At 40.3% G+C, this 26,867-nt stretch overlaps 1 protein-coding gene, 1 non-coding gene and 1 pseudogene across 5 annotated transcripts in view; all 3 read left to right on the top strand.

Moving 5' to 3' along the window:
- Positions 1 to 26,867, top strand: part of FRMD5 (FERM domain containing 5) — a 383,704-nt gene that overhangs the window by 260,408 nt on the left and 96,429 nt on the right. The gene's annotated exons all lie outside the window — the stretch shown is intronic.
- LOC126020820 (protein-arginine deiminase type-6-like) overlaps positions 1 to 26,867 on the top strand; it is a 94,274-nt pseudogene that overhangs the window by 60,651 nt on the left and 6,756 nt on the right.
- LOC126021438 (U6 spliceosomal RNA) lies at positions 8,137 to 8,243 on the top strand. The gene has a single exon (XR_007499954.1). It is a non-coding gene; the product is annotated as a U6 spliceosomal RNA (small nuclear RNA).

Genomic DNA, 26,867 nt, shown 5'->3' with positions numbered 1-26,867 from the left:
TCTCAAACAATCTTGGCCCCAGTATATAGTGAGGAGAAGGAAAGAAACTGAGTGGAGGAGAAACACAAATGTGAAAAGCTGGGGGGCAGGGGCCAAGTGATCCCAGGTGCATTGGTGGAGTTAAAAAAAAATGACAGAACTGAATATCCAAGCTAAAGTCAACAAAAATGGAATTAAGAGACCCAAACTCTAACAATCTAAACTTTAAATGGGCCTATAAAACTGGCAGGCTTGGGGCCAACGGGCGGTAGTATGGATATACTCGGGAATATTGGTGGAGAGAGGTCGACACTAGTGATAGAATTGACCCTGATTCATTGTATGTCTAAAATCCTACTATGAAGGACTTTGTAAATCACAATGATTTCAATAAAATTAAATTTTAAAAAAAATTCTGTCTTGGCCCAGTCACAACCAAGAGACTTTACTAAAGCTACTTCTCTTAAGGGAAGGTTGTCATACCATCTAAACGTCTGCCTGAGCTCAGCCCAGTTTGTTTTAGCTTTTCCTGATTCTAGAAAGTACTTCTTAGCTTTTGGAATGATGAATCCTCAAAACATAAAATAAAAGTTTTTAATATTAAATAGCAATTGTATTGAAAGTAGTTGTGAAAGTATGTTTCAATCACAAAAGATACAAAATAATTGTATACAAAATAATATGTATACAAAATAATATACAATATAATATATTATATATAATTATTATTATAATAATATAATATACAAAATAAATGTATACAAAATAATTAGCTACTGCTGGCCATGAAAGCATGAGTTTTAATATTTGAAAATTAGAAGCAGTGACAAATTTACCTTGTTCAAAATCATTTATAAGGACAAATAAATCAATATTTCAGAACCTGCTATATAACATATAAGATTTTAAAGCCTGTAGCTAAATCGTATTTGCAGTTACATTTTAAGTATGTCTCAAGAGATCAGTCCATGAATGAATTTATTTATCACCTGGAATCCACCAGTCTGTAACCCATCATTTCTAAAAATGTGTTTCCCTTTTCTTTTTTATGTCAAGATGGTTTAGGGAATCTGAGTCTACCATCTTCCCAGGTTGCTAGCCTCTGAATAAATGGGTTTTCCCCCCCACATAAATGCTGTTGCTTGAATATTATCTTTCAAAACGTAAAGAAAATTCCTGAAGATCATGTATAGTAACATTTCTACCCATCTGTAGTCTTTCTGCAACCTAAGGCCAAGAAAATCTTTCTAGATTATTTGGGCCATGTTATTCCTTTGAATAAATCTAGATTTGCTTAACCTACCGCTTGCAGGGGTCCTCAAACTTTTTAAACAGGGGGCCAGTTCACTGTCCCTCAGACCATTGGAGGGTCTGACTATAGTAAAAACAAAACTTATGAATGAATTCTTATGCACACTGCTTATATCTTATTTTGCAATGAAGAAACAAAACAGATACAAATACAATATGTGGCCCATGGGCCATAGTTTGAGGACCACTGGTAGAGTCTACAACATTTAGGCTCCAATCTGCTTACTTTTCCACTATCTCACACTCATTCATGTTCTTAGCTCCAAACGACAGACTTATTGTGGCTTTATTGGGGAGGTGCATTTCAAGGGGAATGTGATTTCTTATTTCTCTTGGATATAACACCTTTATTCTCCCTTTCTACCCCACTTTTACCAGTCTGGAAGAATCAGCTTTAATCCCTCTCCATAAAGTCCTAACCCAAAGCCTTTTAGCCCATATAACTCTCCCTTTTCTATTTTAATTATGATTAGCTTGATAAATAATCCTGTCTTCTTTAATGATATCACTTGATAGTTAATTATTCCTAGTGTACTTAACTCTCCTTCCAGCCTGTCCTGTTAGATTATAGGCTCTTAGGGGGCATTATTTTGACTTTTATATCTTTCTGCCTCAAGTCCCAGAGATTTGCATGTCACAGGTACTTTAACATTTGTAGGTGAATATGATCCAAACTGAAGTTGAATTTTATGTTTCTTGATGATGGTCATACTTAATAATTACCACTACACTTATTCGTTGGGTCTTAGAAATAACTTTTTTCCCCCTTTGGCTTTTGGGCCACACCCAGTGACGCTCAGGGGTTACTCCTGGCTACATGCTCTCAGAAATTTCTCCTGGCTTGGGGGACCATGTGGGATGCCGAGGATCGAACCGAGGTCCATCCTGGGTCAGCCTTGTGCAAGGCAAACACTATAGCACTATACTATCGCTCTGGCCCCAGAAATAACTTAATTTTTAAATTTTATTATACATAGTGCTTCTTACAGTAGCATTCAGTCTTAAGTGATACACAGATTTAATTTTAAATCCCAGCCTGGATACATTAGCCATGTAAAATTCTGGCAAAGCACTTGATCTGTTTATTCCTCAACTTTCTTGGTCATAAAATGGAAATTTAGTGCTGGGGAGTTGATTCAAAGTGTTGAAGCATATAGTTTACATGTGAAAGCCCCAGGTTCTATCCCCAGCACCATAAGGGTGCCTTGAACACCATCAGAATTACCACCAAGAACTGCTGGGTATTGCTCAAAAACACAGATTCAAAATGATACTTGTTTTGCACAGTTAGGCACAAAAAAATATAGCACCATTTGTGGGATATTAAAAAATAAATAGTATGGTACTAATCCCCAAAGACAATGAACATAAGGAGTAGGAGAACTGATCCATGGTAGAAAGCTTGTCACAAGAGTGGGGGAGTAAATTTAGTGCAGAGAAGGAACCACTATGACAATAATAGTTGTGAATGATAACTCTGGACAAGAACTAGGTGCTGAAAGGAGGTAAAGTGATATGCATGTAAAATGATATTTGGTAACCAAATTGCAAACCAGTGTTTTTTTTTTGTTTTTTTTTTTTTTTTTGGTTTTTGGGTCTCACCCGGCAGTGCTCAGGAGTTACTCCTGGCTCCATGCTCAGAAGTCGCTCCTGGCGAGCACGGGGGACCATATGGGACGCCGGGATTCGAACCGATGACCTTTTGCATGAGAGGCAAACGCCTTACCTCCATGCTATCTCTCCGGCCCCGCAAACCAGTGTTTAAAATGAAAAAATGGGAGGGAGAGATGTCTATCGAAGAAGTAGGTAGAAAGAGATGAGCAGGGATACCAGATGGGAGAGCAGGAAACAAACTGCGGGCACTGGTGGCGGGAAATGTGCACTGTGGAAAGAAAGGGTATTGGGTGGGCATTGTATAAATGAAACTCAAACATAAATAACTTTGTATCTCGTGGTGATTCAAGATCAATTTAAAAAAAGAAAAGATGAGCCAAACATCTAAAGAAAAATAAATTTGTCTACAACTGAGCCCAGCAAAAATAAACAAACAAACAAACAAACAAACAAACAAAAAGAGAAATGAAAGAAAAGTATAGTGCCTGGAAATTCATCCATTAAAGCAGATTATATGTTTTTGCTTTTTGTTTGTTTTGGGGTCATACCAAGTTGTGCTCAGGGATTACTCTGGCTCTGCCCTCAGGAATCACTTCTGGTTGCTCAGGAGTCCATATGGACTACCGGGGATCAAACCCTGGTCAGCTGCATGCAAAGCAAATGCCCTTCGCACTTTGCTATAGCTCCAACCCTAAAGCATGTAAATTTTCTTTGTGTGTGTCATAGAGTTTTTTTTGATGGACTATCAAAGTTAAAAATCATGATTCTGGGCCCGGAGAGATAGCACAGTGGTGCTTGCCTTGCAAGCAGCCGATCCAGAACCTAAGGTGGTTGGTTCGAATACCGGTGTCCCATATGGTCCCCCATGCCTGCCAGGAGCTATTTCTGAGCAGACAGCCGGGAGTAACCGCCGAGCACCACCGGGTGTGACCCAAAAACCAAAAACAAAAACAAAAAAAAAAAATCATGATTCTATCTTATTATTGGGTGTTAAAATGCAGTAAATATGGAACAGAGCTTGGAAATGTTTCTATACTTTTATGGGCTGTATTTGCTCTTGTGCAACTTTAGTCATAAAGGTTATAGACTATTACACTTTAAATACTAACTTATAAAATTAAAAGTACTTTTAAAGAAGTACTTAAATCCTAGGCTGGAGAGATAGCATGGAGATAGGGCATTTGCTTTGCATGTAGAAGGACAGTGGTTTGAATCTCGGCATCCCATATGGTCCCTGGAGCCTGCAGGGAGTGATTTTTGAGCATAGAGCCAGCCAGCTAAGCGCTACTGGGTGTGACCCAAAAACAAACAAACAAAAAAAGTACTTAAATCTCAGGGTTATCTTGATTCCTTTCTATATTAGGTGAGTTCCTTTATTTCTTTAGAGGCTAAACCTATACTTTTTTTTTTTTTTGACAAGAGGAGTGGTGTGGAGGGAGTTTGAGGTGTGGGTTTGGGTCAAACCTTATTGTTCTGGGGCCAGGAAGGTGGCGCTAAAGGTAAGGTGTCCCTGCCTTGCAAGCGCTAGCATAGGACAGACCTCGGTTCAATCCCCCGGTGTCCCATATGGTCCCCCCAAGCCAGGGGCGATTTCTGAGTGCATAGTCAGGAGTAATCCCTGAGCGTCAAACGGGTGTGGCCCAAAAACCAAAAAAAAAAAAAAAAAAAAAAAAACCTTATTGTTCTGGGTTTACTCCTACATCTGTACTTAAGGATAACTTCTGGTAGTATTTGGGAAACTATATGTGGTACAGAGGAGTGAACCCAGGTTGATCATGTACACAGCAAGTGCCTTACCTCCTGTACTATCTATCTATCTCTGGCCCACAAACCAATATATCTTTCAAGTCAACCTTTTTTTTTTTTTTTTTTTTGGGGGGGGGTCACACCCGGCAGTGCTCAGGGGTTACTCCTGGCTGTCTGCTCAGAAATAGCTCCTGGCAGGCATGGGGGACCACAGCAAACGCCGCTGTGCTATCTCTCCGGGCCCTCAAGTCAACCTTAACCCCAGTCACAGCCACTTTCTTTCCTTTTTATTTCACACCAACCCTAGTTATACTTACTATTCTGTAGCTTTCTACCTCTGGGTTTGTCAACTCAGTGTCTTCTGAACCAGGGGTTGTAAATCATCATGTTTCCACTTATTTAGTGATCAAACTAAGAGCCTAGGTTTTGCTATAGAGGGGCTTGAGTAATAAAATACAATGTCAGTAATTGGTGATACAAACCAGCAGAATGCAAGGTCAGGAAAGAATTATCATCTGGAGTTGGCCCTAAGGTAATGCCTTCTGTTCTTTGATGTCAGATTTCTAGACATGTGCTTGCACATACTAAGAAAAATTATTATGTGAAATAGTTCAAAATTCTCCTTAATACAATATTGTATTTTTGTGGATTTTGTTTTGCTGGGTTTTTTTTCTGTTTTGTTTTGGGGCCACACTTGTCTGTGCTCAGGGGTATTCCTGACTGCTCACTTCTGGCAGTGCTCAGTGGACCATATGGGATGCTAGGACTGAAACTGGGTTAGCTGTGTGCAAGGCAAGCTATATTATTTCTCCAGACCCTGTATTGTATTTTTAAAATTAAAAAAAAAAGACAGAAACAGGTCCCGGAGAGATAGCACAGCGGCGTTTGCCTTGCAAGCAGCCGATCCAGGACCAAAGGTGGTTGTTTCAAATCCCGGTGTCCCATATGATCCCCCGTGCCTGCCAGGAGCTATTTCTGAGCAGACAGCCAGGAGTAGCCCCTGAGTACCACCGGGTGTGGCCCAAAAACCAAAAAAAAAAAAAAAAAGACAGAAACAATATTTACTAAAGCATTATCTATCACAGAGATTAATGGGTTGATGAAATCACAAGGTGTCAAATTATTGTGTCAGGACTTTTTTTTTTTTTTGGTTTTTGGTTTTTGGGCCACACCTGGTGGTGCTCAGGAGTTACTCCTGGCTGTCTGCTCAGAAACAGCTCCTGGCAGGCACGGGGGACCATATGGTACACTGGGATTTGAACCAACCACCTTAGGTCCTGGATCGGCTGCTTGCAAGGCAAACGCCACTGTGCTATCGCTCCAGGCCCAGTGTCAGGACTTTTGTGAGTGTCCAATGGCAGAGTGACATTTCTGAGTTGAATTCTTTGGGAATACCTATTTAAGGTTGATCAATAGCCATCTTATTAATCTAATTACAACTAACTGTACTTACATAGTAATGAGTTTTACCATCTAGAATTGAGTAAAAGGGAAGAAAAATAATTCCATTGATTGTATTTGTTAAACTTCTATTAAGCAAGAATTCCAAGGTGGAGGGAAGTTTCAGAAGTGCTATAGAGTTTAATGCCGAAATATTTTCAGTGACACCCTTGGAGTCCAAACAGCAGTCATATGTCCACAAATCTAATTCATACACTTAGAATGAAGTATTAGCTCTGGAAGGGGCTGTGTCTCAGATACACTCAGAAAGCTTGTGCTTGTTCATTGTGCTTACCTCACTACTCTATTTGCAGTTTTCGTTTTCCATCTCAGCTCTTAAAATCAATTGTGATTATTTTTCAGGCTCATAATATCAGTTTTACTAACACAACCTCAATTCCTATCAATTTCTTTGAAACTCCCAGGACTACATATGTTTTATTTTTAAAGCCAAGCAAACCTTAAAATATTTCATTTTCAAACCCTAAAACTCTATTTAGTCTGTGATGAATATTTGAGTAGTGTTAAATTTATCATTCTGGCAGTACTCACATTGTACTTGTCAGTAATTGTGACTCATCAAAGAATGTTTTGATGTTGAGTCCTTAGCTAACAGATGGCTCTGTTTAGAGGAATTGAGGCACTGATCTATGAAGTCCAAGGAGAGAGACTTCTTACATAATTAGACACTCAAGGTTGTTGGGATTTGTAAAAAAAAAAAAAAAAGGGTGGGGGCACAGTTGTGTGTGTTGTTGAGGTTTAAGTGTTGTATTGAAGGAAGGTATTTATACTCTGTATTTCTTTCTACTCTGTTCAGAAAATGGAGAGAAGAGGACCAGAGTAATAGCACAGTGGTAGGGTGTTTGTCTTGCATGTGGATGTGGCTAACCCTGGAATGGACCCCGGTTTGATTCCCAGCATCCCATATGGTTCCCCAAGCCTGCCAGGAGTGATTTCTGAGCAAAGAGCCAGGAGTAACCCCTGAGTGCTGCCAGGTGTGACCCAATTCCCCCGCCCCCCAAAAGAAAATGGAGAGAAGAATCAGTGTTGCTGCTGTGCCAGATGTGAGTTGTAAGGACATGGAATGGCCAAAAAAGAGGCCCATGTACAATGCTAGATATTTCTATTCTGTTAAGTCTGTCATTTAATAACTATTAGTCACAGGGCTCATCATACAGGAAAAGACAGTTCAAGCAGTCAAAGCAAGTAGAACTCAATAACAGAAGGTGAAGCAAGAAACTCTCTCCTTTTTATTTTTGAACTTTTCTATTGATTGGGGAACTGTGATTTACAATGCAATGCCACTTATGATGTTTTCCTACATACATAATTCCAATGCCACATTCATTTAAAATCCTTTTACTTAGAAACAGACTTAAATGTAAAAATAGCTCCCCTTCTTTTTTTTTGTTTGTTTGTTTGTTTGTGGTTTTTGGGTCACACCCGGCAGTGCTCAGGGGTTACTCCTGGCTCCATGCTTAGAAATTGTTCCTGGCTGGCACGGGGGACCATATGGGACACCGGGACTTGAACTTATGACCTTCTGCATGAAAGGCAAACGCATTACCTCCATGCCATCTCTCCGGCCCCAATAGCTCCCCTTCTTTCTCACATTTCTTTCCCTTATTTTTTTTCCTTTTTGTGTTGTTTGTCCCTATCTTTTTTACTTAGGTCTTTCTTCAATAGTACTCACAGGCAAGTCAGAAAAATAGTATAGCAGCTAATATACTTGCCTAGCACACAGAAGACATACAGATTCAGTCCTGGCACTACATATGGTTCTCTGAACACTTTCAGGAGGGCCTCTGTCAAAAAAAAATTCAGAACAAATAGTATGCATAGGCATGGATGCTTATCCATGTATCGGCTGTGATGTTAACCATGAATGTGGTTACATGAATAGTTTGGTTCCTGGTGTGAGTCATTCTTAGGAATTGCATGTTGTATTCTTTTGTTTGTTTGCTTTTTGTTTTGTTTTGTTTTTTGGGTCACACCGGCAGTGCTCAGGGGTTACTCCTGGCTCTATGCTCAGAAATCAATCCTGGCGTGCTCACTTCAGCAGCACATATACTAAAATTGGAACGATACAGAGAAGATTAGCATGGCCCCTGCACAAGGATGACACGCAAATTCGTGAAGCGTTCCATATTTAAAAAAATAAAATAAATCGCTCCTGGTGGGTTCGGGGGACCATATGAGATGCCGGGATTCAAACCACCGTCCTTCTACATGCAAGGCAAACGCCCTACCTTCATGCTATCTCTCCGGCTCCATGTCGTGTTCTTCTGACTACTTAATTACTTGAAACATGTGTGCCATAAAATAGGACAAAGGGGGACTGGAATGATAGTATAGAAGGTAGGGTGCTTGCCATTCATGCAATCCACTGGGGTTTGATCCCCAGCATCCCATATGGTCCCTTTTTCTTAAAACCCATAAATGTGTGAGACCATTCTGCGTTTTTCTCTCTCTCTCTGACTTATTTCACTCAGCATAATAGATTCCGTGTACATCCATGTATAGGAAAATTTCATGACTTCATCTCTCCTGACAGCTGCATAATATTCCATTGTGTATATGTACCACAGTTTCTTTAGCCATTCGTCTGTTGAAGGGCATCTTGGTTGTTTCCAGAGTCTTGCTATGGTAAATAGAGCTGCAATGAATATAGGTGTAAGGAAGGGGTTTTTGTATTGTATTTTTGTGTTCCTAGGGTATATTCCTAGGAGTGGTATAGCTGGATCGTATGGGAGCTCGATTTCCAGTTTTTGGAGGAATCTCCATATCGCTTTCCATAAAGGTTGAACTAGACGGCATTCCCACCAGCAGTGGATAAGAGTTCCTTTCTCCCCACATCCCCGCCAACACTGTTTATTCTCATTCTTTGTGATGTGTGCCATTCTCTGGGGTGTGAGGTGGTATCTCATCGTTGTTTTGATTTGCATCTCCTGATGATTAGTGATGTGGAGCACTTTTTCATGTGTCTTTTGGCCATCTGTATTTCTTCTTTGTCAAAGTGTCTGTTCATTTCTTCTCCCCATTTTTTGATGGGATTAGATGTTTTTTTCTTGTAAAGTTCTGTCAGTGCCTTATATATTTTGGAGATTAGCCCCTTATCTGATGGGTATTGGGTGAATAGTTTCTCCCACTCAGTGGTCCCTTAAGAATGACTCCTAAATGCAGAGCTAGGAGTAATCCCTGAGTATCACTAGATGTGGGCCTCCCCAAAAAAGGTAGGGCAAAGATAAACCTGAAAGATGAAATTCAAATTCTCTTAAATATGTTTTAGAAATAATCAAAGTCATTTATTGGGTGACACATACTTTCTGAGCTTCAGTTTCTTTCCAGTAAATCAGACTAATACTACATGCCTCGTGAAATTACATAAAAATTAATGAAAGTAGGGCCGGGTAGGTGGCGCTGGAGGTAAGGTGTCTGCCTTGCAAGCGCTAGCCAAGGAAGGACCACGGTTCGATCCCCCGGCGTCCCATATGGTCCCCCCAAGCCAGGGGCGATTTCTGAGCACAGAGCCAGGAGTAACCCCTGAGCATCAAACGGGTGTGGCCCAAAAACCAAAAAAAAAAAAAAAAAATTAATGAAAGTAAATAAATCTACAGTAGTGACTCAACAAATGATCTCTGTATTTAGGAGGGGAGGTTAAGTAAGTAGGCAGTGGTGCTTGCTTGCTAGCACAAGGAAATACAGAAGACATTATAGGAATCAAGACAGACTGGTAGTCGAGCTAATAATCAATGTGAAGAGGCTGCTTTAAAATACTATTTATCAAGAGCACAGCATTCAAAAGCAAGTAGTAATTCTTTCACCAGGGTGTCACTTTACTATAGGGCTGCATAATTTAAAAGCACTAAGTAACTAAATCAAATAAATACAGAGAACTTCGGCCTTCTGAGAGGTCAATTTAAAAAAGAGAGAGAGAGTCAGGATTTGGAGTAAAGTACATGAATTTGAAGTTTATTCAGCCATTTTCTGACTGCATAACTAGAAATTATCAAATATTTTTATTGATGGCATATACCCTCAGTTTTCAGACTTTTTAAAGGGGAAAGGATTAAGGCTAACTCCTAATTCCTGAGAAAAACTCCTAGTTCCATATTTGTGAATACGTAAATTAAAATACTTTTAAGTTATGTGAAATATACTCCCGTCAAAACAGCTGGTTTAACTGCCTACAAATATTATAGATAAAAGAATAAGCAACAGGTAATTGTAGTTATTAATCTTTACAGAGATAGAGTTGGGAGAAATGGGAGAGTAGTATATATGCTCAATATCTATCTCAAACAAAAGGAATAAGTCTAATTATAAAGTTCTCTAAATAATGACCAGCTATTAAGTAGTTATTAGTACTCCCCTCCCTGCATAGACATCATCTGAAGTCAATATAGGGATGGCAGTTGGACTTGAATAACCCCACTGTTGAACTGTTGAACTGGACACACCCCGGGACATGCCCCTTGTCATGCGGATATAAAAAGAAAATTTGGACCTTTGCTGGGGGGCCCAGAATACTGATCAGAATAATGCCTGCTGGCTTACGGGGGGAAGGGAGGGGAGGGAGACAGAGATAAAGCATAGGAGAAATGCTGCTTGCTTTATATCTATTTTCTGTTTTATCTTCTTTGAATTCGGCCTCCCCAGGCCAGTGGTCAGTGAATTTCCATCTAATTCTCTCCCTCTCTCTGGAACCCCACAACGGCAGTGGCAGGTCTCAGATTCCAAGAGGAATAAAATGTGTACTTGGTTTCTCTTTCCTCTCTTTTTTTTTTTTTTTTTTTTTTGGTTTTTTGGGCCACACCGGGCAGTGCTCAGGGGTTACTCCTGGCTATCTCAGAAATAGCTCCTGGCAGGCACGGGGGACCATATGGGACACCGGGATTCGAACCAACCACTTTAGGTCCTGGATCGGCTGCTTGCAAGGCAAACACCACTGTGCTATCTCTCCGGCCCCTCTCTTTCCTCTCTTTAACTGTCCCAGTCGGTTGATTGCTACACATAGGCTTCTAACTTCCAGCCTATTTGAAAGGAGACACACTAGAAAAGTGCTATTTAGCATCTTTAACAAAAGAATATTGTCGTAAAATTAACTTTGTTGAAACCAAGGCAATAAGTGGGAGAATATATACTTTAAATTTTCTGAGTTTTCTTGTTTTTGTTTTTGATCTACATCAGATAGTACTCAGGGAATATTCTTGGTTCTGCATTCATTTCTGGCAGGTTTGTGGAACCATATGAATCATTTCTGGCAGGTTTGTGGGACCATATGAGATACCAGGGATTGAAACTGAGCTGGTCACATACAAGGCAAGTATTCTACCTGTTGTACTTTCTCTCCAGCCCTGTATCTTTACATTCTAAGGACCTGAATTCAATCCTTCTGATTGCTATTTGATTCCATCATTGGTCTAGCAATGGCCCCCCCCCCACACACACACACCCCGGAGTGATCCCTACACTAGCTAGAGTACACCCTAAACACCCCTTGGTGTGGCCCTAAACCAAAAAACTAAAAGAAAAGACAACCTCTCTGGATATGTCTTTGGTGGTGATGCCCAGAACCACCAGCTTGAGTAGGCCCAAGCTCAAAACCATTAGGCACAAATAATTAGACTAGGAATCACCTGATATGGCCTCCTGAGGGAGGCTTTTACTAAATCAAAATTAGAGGGATCACAGGAATAGTACAGCAGATAGGGCTCTAGCCTTGCACATGACCAGCCCAGGTCCACTCTCCAACATCCCAGATGATCCCCTGAACCCACTAGGAAAGATTTCTGAGTGCATAGCCAAGAGTAACCCCTGAGTATCACCACATGTGGCCCCAAACAAACAAAAATTAGAGCCAAAGAGATAGTATAGTGTGTTAGGTGCTTGCCTTGTATATAGCAGACCCCAGTTCAATTTCTGGTACCACATATGGTCCCAAAGCTCCACCAGGAGTGATCTCTGAGCACAGAGCCAGGAGTAAGCCTTGAGCACAGCTGAGTGTGGCCCAAAAACTAAATATATAATATATATTATATATCATTTTAATGCCTTGGAATGTTGGAATATATATTAAGGTATATATAACACCATACATACATCTATAATATAGCTAGGAAACTGTAACATAGGTAGTTACATCAGGGGCTATTTTAGTTGACATCAACTCAGGAACAGAATGAGACTGACTTTGAGATTCCTCATTCAACCTATTTTTCATCCTTTGGAGATGTTTCTAAGTAACTGAAATGTTGAAAAGTTTGGAGCAGAAAATGTCATCTTATATCATGTTAATTTTAATTGATTTTATTTTTATGTATTTCCATAAAATAGTTGAATTTAAAATAACTGAGGAAGAAAAAATCTAATTTTCCTTTTGATGGGTTGTTTGTATGAGAGCTGATTTAGTATCTTCAATACTGAGAGGTCTTAAGGGAAAAAATTGTGTCTATATGAAAACATTAAAAACAGAAGCATAAATTCCAGGATTAAGTCCCTTGAGTTACTTGACATTTGAAGTAATTTCCCAAAGTAATTTTCTTTGTAAAGGTTTATAAATACATGAGAGAAAATACCTTTCCTGCTTAGAGATTATTGTGACAATTAAGTGTAAATAAGGATTAGAGAAAACCAAAGCATAGTTTGGAAATGGATCTACTCTAAAGATGATAGAATCACATTCAAATTCTTAGGTGAAATAGTGATATTATAGTGATAGTATTATGCTTCCTTATCCAGGGCTTAAGTAAGTGTAGCATCAGGCTGGAGTGATAGCACAGTGGGTAAAGTACTTGCCTTGCATGTAGCTGACCTGTTTGATCTCCACCATCATATAAGGTCCTCAGAGCATAACCAAGATTGACCCTTGAAGACTGCTGAATGAACTCATATACTCCTCCCTCAACACACACAAACACACACACACACACACACACACTAAATAAATGCAGTTATCAGATATTTCTAACATGCCTTGTGTAAACTGACTACTTAATCTTTGGTTCATTTGTAGGGGGCTTCCCACCAAATAACCCCAAAGGAAGTCCAAGTTATCTATCTGAAATCTCTCATACAACTATACCCTCATGAGAACAACTATGAGGTTACTACCTATTCTTAGTTATAATCAGAGTAGACACAGCCTATTGAAGAATATGCAACATAGTATGATTATTCTGCTCCTCAATAAGAAGCATACATTTCTGCCAAGAGATTGATTTTTCATGAAATGAAATTAAGTTGTGTGCCTTGCAAAAACAAACCTCATTCAAGTTTTAGGGTTTGCTAGTCTACACACACAAAAATCAGTGCTTTTTAAAAAAAAGCAGTTTCAGAAATTTTCCATAACATCATACACAATTTATAATACAGATCAGACTTTCTGATAGTTAACCGAGAAAACACATAAAATCAATAAGAAAACCCTTCTGATAAAGCTCTGCACTGACATCATCTCTCAGTCAAATACTTAGTATTTTTGGTTTGAGATGATAACGTTAAGCCTGAGAGAGCTGTTGACTCAGCCGTGGTTTAATGATGTTGAGCAGCTGCCAAAGCCACTTTCACATCTGCTGGAATAGACTGTCCCTGGAGAGGGCACACAGAAACCTTGCATATCTCTTTTAAGATATCGCTTAGGATGCCATGTCAAGAAATTACTTTTCAAGAGGTGGGAGGGGTCTGTATTAGACTCTTTGCTTATATCTCTGTACAAAAGAAATATGGTGAGGTCATAGAGATAGCATGGAGGTAAGGCGTTGGCCTTGCATGCAGAAGGTTGGTGGTTTGAATCCCGGCATCCCATATGGTCCCCTGAGGCTGCCAGGAATGATTTCTGAGCGTAGAGCCAGGAGTAACCCCTAAGTGCTGCCGGGTGTAACCCAAAAACAAAAAAAGGAAGGAAGGAAGGAAGGGAGGGAGGGAGGGAGGGAGGGAGGGAGGGAGGGAGGGAGGGAAAAGAAATATGGTAAGGAAATTCTTGTTACTTAATTTCTCTTTTCAGTGCCCCTGAGGTCAAAGACAACAATTTTGGTGTAGGAGCTGAAGAGAAAATAGTTAAACCCCAGCAGCATATATGGTCCCCTGAACACAGTCACCAGTCACTCATAAGCATAGAGTAGAATAGCCTCTGAGTACCATGGGTATGGGTCTCACCCCCCAAAATGTGCTATATTATTTGGGGACCTCCAGAGCAGTGTTGGAGGAGTTAGGGGTCACTTCTTGTGATACTTGGCCAACCAGACTGGAGCGTTGAATCCTAAGGCCCTGTGATGTGGTGCTGCTAATTTACAATGCTGTCATCAGGACAACCCCAAAGGTGCTCATGCGTCTCTAGTGTTATGCCCAGTGGTACTGGGTTGATGGTTGGCATTTAGTATAGGGTAAAACTTGAGACCTTGTATATGCAAGACATGCTTCTCCTACCCCGAAGCTACCTCCCTGGCCCCTTTGCTATATTTTTATGCAAAATATACAAAAGGCAAATAAATGAATGCACAAAAAATGCCTTTTTTTACAAAGTTTCAAAATCAGATATCATTTGCAATGTAAGCTGCAGAAAGGGGCAGTTCTTTTTGCTAATAATTCTAGTAGCTTCCACTTTTCTAATTATTAATTTAAAATGCTTAGCTCACACCTAAAACTAATGTAATATCATATATAAATGTTATCTTAATTTTTAAAAATGCTTAGCCTACTACCACATATAATAACAATCTGCTAAAAGATAAATATCTGCTTGCTACTAATAATATATTATAAATATTTTATTTATTTTACTCATCTCAGCTAAAGATTCATATATTTTTTCATGACACATATGAAGAATCTGAACCCTAGAAAGGTCATTAACTTGTTCAAGGTCACACAGATGATGTATGTGGCAGCCATGATTTCATAGCAAACTTGATGCAAAGCTTATACATCTTTGCACATTTGTGCACCATCTTTATCTTCATTAGCTTTTCAGGCGGTTTCTGCCCATACTGCTTTCTCGGCAGGTTTACTCAACACTATATTTATTTGATATATATATAAAGAGAGAGAGAGAGACAGAAACAGAGACACAGAGAGAGAGAGAGAGAGACAGAGACACACACACACAGAGAGAGAGAGAGAGAGAGAGAGAGAGAGAGAGAGAGAGAGAGAGAGAGAGAGAGAGAGAGAGAGAGAGAGAGAGAGAGAGAGAGGATGCAGGAGCACTGACAGCTGGTCTCTGTCTTTATCCACAGTTCCCCAGTTCTTCAGTATTTTCAAGAGTGAAAATGTTAAGTAATAAAGATGCTCAGATTCAGAGTTAGAAAATAGGAAAGTTCATTGGGAAGTAGAATAGAAGGAAAGTCTTCCTGTGGGGAGGAACTTAGTATAGGACTAAATTAAAGTATGGTTTATTTGTCTGAAGGGGGAAGAAAAACTGGGACTTTGTGTTACTTGTCAAGTGACAAGAACGTTACAGAGTATGCGAGAGAATGCTTGGTCTGGCTAGTTTAGAGCCTTTTAAGTTCTCCATTTAACCATTACCTGGGTATTGCCCATTATCTTTTCGTTTCTTCTGATACTAAGATCTGAGAGAGAATCCATGATTTGAGGAAATTGTAAACTTCACATTCTCAGAAAGAGCCCACAACTTTGCAAGCATGTTTCAAGTGTGGAATGGGGAGAGCTAAAATGGAGCTAAACAAAGCAGTTAGGAAGGGGAAATTGAGATTTCCTCTTTCAAATTCAATATATTTCTTAATCCATATCTTATATGTTAGAAAAAAATTTTCTCTCTCTCTTTCTCTCTCTCACACACTTTTTATCTGGGAAATGTTCTTCCTATTGTTGCTAGAGATTCTTAAATACATTATGCACAGAAAACATTCCCTGTATACTTGATATTTTCTCTGCAGATATTTGTATTAAACTCTATTTTCATTTGTTATTTCAGTATTTATTATTCTCCAAAAGGTTTGCTACCCTCTTATTTTCATGTAGTCAGAAGTTTAGAATTACAGTTTAGAACAAGAATGAACATTAGGCATCACTTAATCTGACCTCTCGCATGGAGGTAGGGCATTTGCCTTGCATACAGAAGGATGGTGGTTCAAATCCCAACATCCCATATGGTCCCTGGGCCTGCCAGGAGCAATTTCTGAGCATAGAGCCAGGAGTAACCCCTGAGCGCTGCATATGTGACCCAAACCCCCCCCCCAAATCTGACCTCTTAATTTATCTACCTTTGCTTATGCCATATCCCTGCAAAATAAAGATTGTGCTTTATTGCATCTATAGATAATACTGACAATAATTACTTTGTTTGTTTGTATATTCTTTTAGAAGGCCAACCCAGCACTCAGGGATTACTCCTGACTGTGCCCAGAAATTATTCCTGGCAGGCCAGATATCAAACCTGATTGGCTATATGCAATGCCCTACCTGCTGCACTATTACTCTGGCCCCAATAATTCCTTTTTTTACATTATTAAATAGTTTAATAGTAATTTAAGAGTAATTGGGATGATTAAGTCTCCATTATGGGGCCCGGAGAGATAGCACAGCGGTGTTTGCCTTGCAAGCAGCTGATCCAGGACCTAAGGTGGTTGGTTCGAATCCCAGTGTCCCATATGGTCCCCCGTGCCTGCCAGGAGCTATTTCTGAGCAGGCAGCCAGGAGTAACCCCTGAGCACCGCCAGGTGTGACCTAAAAACCAAAAAAAAAAAAAAAAAAAAAAAAAGGCTCCATTATGATAACTCTAGTCATTTATTATTTATTTTTTTAAAAATTGATTGATGGTTTTTGGGCCACATCCTGTGGTGTTCAGGGGTCTCTCCTGGCTTAACACTCAAAAATCACCCCTAGGGGCTGGAGAGGTGGCGCTAGAGGTAAGGTGTCTGCCTTGCAAGCGCTAGCCAAGGAAGGACTGCAGTTCCATCCCCCGGCGTCCCATATGGTCCCCCCAAGCCAGGGCCAATTTCTGAGCGCTTAGCCAGGAGTAACCCTGAGCATCAAACCGGTGTGGTCCAAAACACCAAAAAAAAAAAAAATCACTCCTAGCAGGCTAGGGGACCATCGAATTGGGTTCATCCCAGGTCAGCAGCATGCAAGGCAAACGCCCAGTCACTGTGCTATCCAGCCCCAGCTTTAGTCTTTTTTTTTTTTTTTTTGGTTTTTGGGCCACACCTGGTGTTGCTCAGGGGTTACTCCTGGCTGTCTGCTCAGAAATAGTTCCTGGCAGGCACGGGGGACCATATGCGACACCGGGATTCGAACCAACCACCTTTGGTCCTGGATTGGCTGCTTGCAAGGCAGACACCGCTGTGCTATCTCTCCGAGCCCATTTTTTAATTGCTTTATTTGTCTTGGTTTTTATTACCTGTGGCTACAAAATTGTTCATTGTTGGGTTTCAGTCATAGAATGTACACAACCCTTCACCAGTGCACCCTTCCTTCCACTGATGTCTCCCCTTTCTCTCTCACCCCCACCTGTGTCTGGCACAGGCAGTTTGCTTCTTTCTCTCACTCTCTTTCCTTTTTGACACTGTAATTTGCAATATTATTAATATTATTATTATTAGTTTGGTTTTTGGGTTACACCCAGCAGTGCTCAGAAATCGCTCCTGGCAGGCTTGGGGGACCATATGGGATGCCGGGATTCGAACCACCGTCCTTCTGCATGCAAGGCAAATGCCTTACCTCCATGCTATCTCTCCAGCCCCCAATAGTTTGCAATATTATTAATGGAGTGGTGCCTTGCATGTCACTTTCTCCCCTTTCAGCACCAAATTCTTGTCTAAAGTGATCAGTTACAATTATTATTAGCATAGTAGACCCTTCTCTACTTAAACTGCACTCTACACTCTTTAAGCTTCCTACCTTAGGCTGGACCTCTGACCCTTATCTCTATATGGATATATATGGATATTATTACCATAATATCTCTTGTTTATCTTATATGAGTGAGCTTATTCTATGTCTATCCCTTTCCCTCTGACTCATTTCACTCAACATAATATCCATAAAGATCCATGTATTAGCAGATTTCATGGCTTCATTTTTCCTAAGAGCAGCATAGTACTCCATTCTATAGAAAGACCACAATTTCTTTAGGTCATCTGTTGTCAGGCACCTGGGTTATTTCCTGATTCTGGCTATTGTAAATCGTGCTGCGATGAACGTAAGAGTGCAGAGGGTATTTTTGTATTGTGTTTTTGTCTTCCTGGGATATATCCTTAGGAGTGGTATTGCTGGATCATATGGAAGCACAATTTCTAGCTTTTTGAGGAATGTCCATATTGTTTTCAAAAGAAGTTCGATCAATCTGCATTCCCACCAGCAAAGAATGAGAATCCTTTTCTCCCCACATTCATGCCAGCAATGATCTTGTTTTTTGTGATGTGTGCCAGTGTCTGTGGAATCTTTTTATTTATTTGCATCTCCCTGATTAGTGATGTGAAGCATTTTTTTTTCATGTACCTTTTGGCCATCTGTATTCCTTCTTTGAGTATTGTCTGTTAATTTCTTCTCCCCATTTTTTGATGGGGTTAGTTGTTGTTTTTTTTTCTTGTAAAGTTCAGTCAGTGCCTTGTATATCTTAGATATTAACCCCTTATTTGATGGGTATTGGGTGAATAGTTACTCCTAGTCTGTGGCTTTCTTTGTGTCCTAGTCACTGTTTCCTTTGAAATGCAAAAGCTTCTCAGTTTAATGTGTAATCCCAGTTGTTTATCATTGCTTCCACTTGCTTGGACAGTGGTGTTTCCTTTTTGAAGATGCCATTAGCTTCAATGTCATGGAGTTCTGCCTATGTTTTTCCTCTCTGTACCTTATGACATCGTTTGATATCAAGGTCTTTAATCCATTTTGATTTGACCTCTAAGCATGATGTTAAGGAGAGGTGTAACCCTTCCCCCAACTTCTTGTTTCCCTAACCTCTTCTTTTGGTATGTTAAAGCCCTCTTAATTACAAGGTCTTCCCTCACACTGGTGGGTAGGATTCTGGATAATAAAGAAAAAGTACTGGTTTTGGGCTGGAAAGAGAAAGTACATCACAGGTAGGCAGCACATGGCAGAGTAAGACCATGAGAAAATAAAGCAAGCCGACTCTGATGAATATCTTTTCTGACTTATGGTGTATTATTTCTCCACCACTACCCTGCTTCATCAGACCCGTCCATGGGCAGCTTCGCCCAACTCATGGACTTCATTTTTTTTTAATTATTTTTATTTTTATTTTTTTTGGTTTTTGGGCCACACCCGGCGGTGCTCAGGGGTTACTCCTGGCTGTCTGCTCAGAAATAGCTCCTGGCAGGCACGGGGGACCACATGGGACACCGGGATTCGAACCAACCACCTTTGGTCCTGGATCGGCTGCTTGCAAGGCAAACGCCTTTGTGCTATCTCTCCGGGCCCCCTTTTTTTTTTTTTTTTTAACCTACAGAAATGTCTATGTTCATTTTTTGCATGTGTAGTTGGCCATTTTTCCCAGCACTCTTTGTTGAAGAGACTTTCCTTGTTCCACTTTGTATTTCTTGCTCCTTTATTTAAAATTGTTTGTAAACCTGTGGGTACATCTCTGGATATCAAGCCTATTCCACTGATCTGAGGATCTGTCTTTATTCCAATAGCATGTGGTTTTAATGACTACTGCTCTACAATACAGTTTAAAGTTGGGGAAGATGATTCCTCTTCCCACCCCTTTTTTTTGGCCAAGGATTGCATTAACTAATCATGGATGTTTATTTCTTCATATGAATCATCTGCCTCTCAACAAGTCCCATTCTTGGAGTGAGAAGCAGAATTAGAGTCCTGTAATTGGAGACCCTGCCTATCTGACCCTGTAACCATTAGATCAATGAAAAGACTCGATCAGATAGCAACAGAAAAATCAGAATTCCTATTCCAGGTCTCCACTGTTTATTACTTTGCATTATATGGATGACTTCACTGCTCAGCACCACAGACCATTTAGTTTACTAAGTCTCAAATATTTTTCTTTGCTTTTTTAGCACCTGCCCTTCACACCCACTTCACTCTGCTTTTTGCTTTTCATCTCCAACCTCTCTGCCAATAATAATAAAAACCTCACACTTTAGCTACAATTTACACTCCTTGCATAAACAGGAAGACTGCTTAGCAAGTTTCCACATTGTGCCTTTCATTTGTTCCCTCTATGGGTGATATTATTTGCACTAAAAGTGTGTTAATAGTAAGACTCTAGGAACAATAACACTCAGCATTTATTTAACCCTTTGTGGGATGTTTTCATAGATTCCATAATTTTTTTTACAATTTTACACACAAACTTATAGAGAAGAACAGCATTGGCATTCTTTCTAAATTATAAATGAGGAAATGTAATAGATGTTGACTGGTTTGTCTACAGTTGATGGCACAGCTGATATCAGTTTCCTGGTTTCTTATCTTTTATCAAGGATTCATTCTAAAGTTCTGAGCTGTAATGGTGAGATGAGAGAAGAAAAATGGATGGAGCTGAGCTCACATGATGCAAAGCTGGTCAATAAAAAGACATTCAGAAAAGACCTAAGATTATGTACATTTTTTATCTTTCCTTGCCTCATGCTGTCCTAGGGACTTGCACAGAACCATATACTGTCATCCAGAGCCTTCTTCCAACCCAGCTGTCTGAATAAATTTATCCAGGAGATGAAGGCCTGGTAGAGGCTGAAACCCTATTCAAGAAGTCAAACTTTCATCAAGGTGCTTATCAACGAACAGTCTGCCAAGTGATTTAAAAGTAATATCCATTTGCACCTGTATACTTTCCTAGTCCAAAACAAACTGAGAACTTGAGGGCCTAAGTAAATCAGTATATTAAAAGGCAGGAACAAGAATGGCTCAACAAGGAAATATGGGAGCTTTGACTTACCACAACATCATCCCAAATTGTGTAGGTGACAGTCTGTATGGGAATGGGGGCTGACTCATCCTGGCTTGCCATACCTGAACAATAACTATGACATTTAACTTAGGTCTTCAGCATCTCTTTCTTTAGAGTTTGACACTTGCCACACCTCCCTTATCTGACTTGAGGCAAGAGATTGTCTAATAGATGACAGGGAACAGTCCATGACCTTAAATAAGGCAGTTTGCAAGCTGGGTATGCAACTCAAGTGGCAGAGCACATGCCTCTATGTGTTAGACCCTGAGCTTGAACTCGGGCACTCTATGGTACCTGTACCACTACTACGAGTGGTCCTGGTTCTTTGAGTAGCACTATATAAAAATGACACTAAAATAGACTGTTTATCCTTCCAAGTGTAAGATGAAGTTGACATTTTCTTCATGAATTCTTTGCTGATTTCTTCTTTGGGGAGTAGGGAGGTCATCTTCAGCTGTGCTCAGGCTTACCCCTGGATCTGAGCCTAGGGATCACTTTTGGTAGTCCTTGGGGGACCATGTATAGTGCTGGGAATTTTAGTCTGAATTGGAAACATGGAAGGTGAACACCCTCACTCCTGTACTATCTCTTTTGATCAAGAATTATTTCCTTGAAGACCTAGTGATATTCTGGATTATTGAATTTTTAAAATATCTTTTCGGAATTACTGAACTCAAATTCTTATTTCATTTTATTAAAAAATAAGATGGTCAGGGCCCGGAGAGATAGCACAGCGGTGTTTGCCTTGCAAGCAGCCGATCCAGGACCATAGGTGGTTTGTTTGAATCCCGGTGTTCCATATGGTCCCCCGTGCCTGCCAGGAGCTATTTCTGAGCAGACAGCCAGGAGTAACCCCTGAGCACCGCCGGGTGTGGCCCAAAAACCAAAAATAAAAAAAATAAGATGGTCATTCCTCAAAAGCTAGAAATTGAATTCCATATGATCCAGCAATATCACTCTTATGGATATACCCCAGGAACACAAAAACACAATACAAAAATGCCCTCTAAGACATTTGGGAGTGGGGGGTGGTGGTGGGAGGGTGGAAAAGAAAACAGAGATATTGGTGGCAGGAGCGGTGCACTGGTGAAGGATGATGCACATTCTATGAATGAAACCCAACAATGAACAATTTTGTAATCACAGTGCTTAAATTAAAAAAAAAAATAACAGTAGGGAGAACTTGGTAATGCAGTGCTGGCTCTGCAGATTGTGTGGAATTTTGCTTCCCTGGAAATATTCTTCAGCAGAAAACAAGGCTGAGCTGCTACTTATTCTTGAATGCATTCCTGCCTCAGAACACACTAGTGGGCAAATTCCTGGTCTCTATATTGAATTTCCTCCTGCCTCTGAGGTGTGCACTGGGCTTACTCCTCTCATAGTCTGAAAAAGAACTGAAATAGAGAAGAAAGTGATGACTATGAACCAGAGGCTTCAGTGGAACTTGTCATGGTCTGAATCTTGACTTCAAGTTTCCAGAAGTCATGGACTGAGACACAGGCCCCAAATTTAAACCATTTTCCAAGACCATATGCTCCACCTCTTACTCAACATTTCTTACACAACTCTGTTTTATTCTCCAGTCTTCTCATCTGCCTTTTCAAAAGGAAGCAAGCACAATTGTTTTTTTTTAATTCTCTCCCCCTTTTCTCACCACCTATCCTAATGAAATGCCCCAGGGTTTCAGCAAAGCTACCTGCAGCCACCTGACTGCAGTAACTGATGACACTTGATCATCCTGATTAAAAAGAACCCAGCTAACCCTCACCCAAGTCCTAAAAACCTAACCCAACCCTAATCCTAACCCTAACCCTAAAATTTACCCTAACCCCTAAATTAACCTAACAAATAAAGGGAAAAAAAATCTGCAGTTTTCTTTTCTTTTCACAGACTGTTTGGTTAAGATATTGTAGAAGCATGCATTCTTCATCCCTAAAAATTATTCTGCAGTACTAAAACCTTGTTCACCCGGGCAACTCCACTGCTAAATGACTACACTCCCAGACTGCCAAAATGCAGCAGGGCACTGGGAGAAAAGGTCTGCAGAGGTGTTACTGGTTTGCAGCACCCTGATGAGGATATTTTATTCCTTCCTTGCGAGCAGAGTTATGTAGAGTAATTACATAAGTACTGCTGTGATACTGGGCGGAATCTCATTAAAACTGTATAATGAACAATTGAATTGTGGTAGGGAATTTTATTCCATTCAACCATAATCCATTTGACTATAACAGAACATTAGCCTGAGCATAAATGCTAGTGTTGCCCTATCTCCTATCTGATAACATTTACTTGAAGTGTAAATTCAGTGCCACATTTGTTTCTTTGGGGCATGATAAAAAGTCAGTGTGGGACAGCTCCAGAATTTCCCACCTGGTAAGGAAGTTGCTTACTGTGCTGAGCAGATTGTTGTCTGATCTCAAATCCTCCTGAGAGGGCTGCTTGGCTGGTTAGGATAGGACAGTCTCTGGCAGTATAACATGGCAACTCTGAAACACACACACACACTATAACAACATGGCAACTCTGAAACAAACAAACACACACACACACCCTAAAGAATATGCCCTCTCTACCAATTAGATTTCACCCAGGATATAATTTATGATGTATTACTGTTTCTTTTTTTTTTTTTTTTAGGTTTTTGGGCCACACTCGTTTGACGCTCAGGGGTTACTCCTGGCTATGCGCTCAGAAATCGCCCCTGGATTGGGGGGACCATATGGGAAACCGGGGGATGGAATCGAGGTCCATCCTATGCTAGCGATTGCAAGGCAGACACCTTACCTCTAGCGCCACCTTCCCGGCCCCTACTGTTTCTTTATTTTCAAAATGAGCAAGCCCTTTTTAAGTAGAAAGGCATCTTTGATTGATGGCACATGAATTACCCTTTCAAATATGCTGAATATTTCTCACTACACAACAAATAGACATTTTAAATACTTTGCAGAAGTTGGTCTAAAAGATGTGAATTATTGTTAAACTATTTAAATACTTAGTGGATATGATAAGAGCCTAATTCTCTAAATCACTAGGGACATTAATATCTAATGCATTTTTACCACTTGATTGTGTATAAGGTGCTTTCATACACATTATATCATGTTATTTGTGGAGAATTCAATAATGTGTAATTATTCAGAGCACAAACTATTTAGCACTTAAAGTCTAATAACACTGAATTATTTTATTTATTAATATTTTACATGATAGTAATCGTCATATTATAAAACATTGAAAAACTGAATGATATTTTCATTTGGTCTTCTTTATTTCTTTTTTTCTTGTGCATTCTTGTGTATGTAATCATAATGCTACTCATTTTTTTTTGTTTGTTTGTTTTTTTGAGCCTCACCCGATGATACTCAGGGGTTACTCCTGGCTATGCTCTCAGAAATCGCTCCTGGCTTGGGGGACCATATGGGATGCCGGGGGATCGAACCACGGTTCATCCTGGGTCAGCCACATGCAAGGCAGATGCCCTACCACTTGTGCCACTGCTCCAATCCCAATGCTATACATTTTTTAAATTTTTTCCTCAGTAACTTACTGCACTGTTCCATCTGAATTTTGTTATTTGGTGTCATGAATTATGTTTAAAAGAAAAATCAAAATTAATGAAGTTCCGTTGTATGAAGAAAAGAGTATTGAACATGATATATTCTGTTGCTGAATGCCAGTGTCATTTTGCTGATAACCAGAGTACCAGGTGATACAAGGAATTTTCATTTTTTTACATGCCCAGTGTCTAACTCTGGCTGTTGAAACAGCAGAGTGGGATAGCTAGAGAATTGGAAGATTGGAAGATTAGTGTCTCCAGTAAGGATGTCCAATGGTTCTTGTTTAAGATCGAATCAACATGTAAGGATGCCAAGCCCTCGGTGATAGTACTTTGAGATATAGCCACATCAGATGGCAATGTTTGATCTATACAGGCATCACTTATGATTAATGACTGAACTGAGGTTAAGAGGTACAGTTGGCCCCTTCTTGACTTGACAACCAAAAGGAATGTTTTGTATGTGTGTATGTGTACAGCCATGCCTCAGACAAACTGAAAAGATGCAAAGAAAACTATCCTCACCTTCTCCCTTGTACACTACAGCATGGGCTTTGGTCTATGTAAAGATGATTTTAAAGAGCAAAGCCAATTTCCTCAACAGACCAGATCCTGTCCTCTTTTTGTTTTCTCTCCTTTGAGAGGTTCAGGTGTTGAGAATCATTCTAGCATTGCTGAGGGTCCCCTAGCAATGTCTAGTGATACTCAACCTGATTGTGCGAGACTACAACAGAAGTGCACTGCAGGGCCCCATCTTCTATGTTTGGGGCCCCCAGGGCTACACCTAGCAGTTCTGGGGCTCAAACTCAAAGTCTCATGCATGTGAGGCCTGCATTCACCCCTTTAAGCCATTTCTCAGCTCTGCTTTTGTTTTTCAAGCATTGGAATAAAGATTCATTAAAGGAGGCACATGTTGCCTCCCCATACACACACACACACACACACACACACACACACACACACACACACACACACACACATACACATACATCATTTTCCTCCCCTTCCTCCCTCTAACTTCTCCATTGTGTAGAAGAGGCACATCTGCACACAGGGCCTCTTAATTAGAGAAGATCTGAATGGGTTTCTTCAGAGCTGTAACAGCTGCTGGGACCTGAGCAATAGACTCATTCTGTAATCAAAACTGGCAGTACTAGACAACTGAACTTTCTGGTACACCATGATAGAAGGGAGAAGTTAGGGCCCGGAGAGATAGCACAGTGGTGTTTGCCTTGCAAGCAGCCAATCCAGGACCAAAGGTGGTTGGTTCGAATCCCAGTGTCCCATATGGTCCCCCGTGCCTGCCAGGAGCTATTTCTGAGCAGACAGCCAGGAGTAACCCCTGAGCAACACCGGGTGTGGCCCAAAAACAAAAAAAAAAAAAAAAAGAAGGGAGAAGTTAGAGAAACTGAGGCAAATATTAAACAATAGAACTTTCTTGCACACCAAAATGGAAGAAGGGAGAAGTTAGAGAATATGAGGCAAACTTATGTAGAACAGCTCATTCATCATGCTGGCCATATAAACTCCAAAGCTGACTGACTGACTGACTATCACCTCACACACAACCCCAGTAAAACAGTATATGCAGGTTTACATTTTCTGTCATCCCTTTCTTTTAAGGGTATGGGGTTTCCCAAGAGATGCTGTAGCCACCAGAGCTCATCCTGCTTTGTTCAGTGGCCATGTGGTACCAAGGACCAAACTTGGGGCTACATGCATGCCAGGAAACACATGCAATGTTTTGGTATATATCCCAAGTCACATATTTTCCCATTTTTCCTTCCTGTGCTCCCTGGAATACACTTACTTAGCAAATATGTACACAGCAGGATGTAGAATTTCACTTCTGCCTGTAATAGATGATTTGTGTTCAAAATTTGTGTGTTAAGCTATTCAATTTAGAACTCTAAATTCATGTACATTTTTTGGGGGGGCCACACCCGTTTGATGCTCAGGGATTACTCCTGGTTAAGCGCTCAGAAATTGCCCCTGGCTTGGGGAGACCATATGGGACACTGGGGGATCGAACCGCCATCCTTCCTTGGCTAGCGCTTGCAAGGCAGACACCTTACCTCTAGTACCACCTCTCTGGCCCCTCATGTACATTTTAATAATCACTGCCTAATAAGATCACTTTACCTTTGGGTCCTGATGTATACACAAAGTAAACTTACAAATAATCCTCCTTGTATGTGGAATTATCTGACAATTCCAACATTATACAAGGAGTAGATATTCTGAGGCCTGTGATTTCCACTACTTGTTTTAGGTGGCTCAATGATAGAGAGCATTTGTCTTGCCTGCCTGATGCCCTGGGTTTGATTTCTAGCAACA

The sequence above is a fragment of the Suncus etruscus genome, chromosome 10 (genome assembly GCF_024139225.1).
Source record: "Suncus etruscus isolate mSunEtr1 chromosome 10, mSunEtr1.pri.cur, whole genome shotgun sequence".
Classification (NCBI taxonomy): Eukaryota; Metazoa; Chordata; class Mammalia; order Eulipotyphla; family Soricidae; genus Suncus; species Suncus etruscus.
Note: the sequence above shows the minus strand (reverse complement) of the source record. Positions and strands in the feature narration are given on the sequence as shown.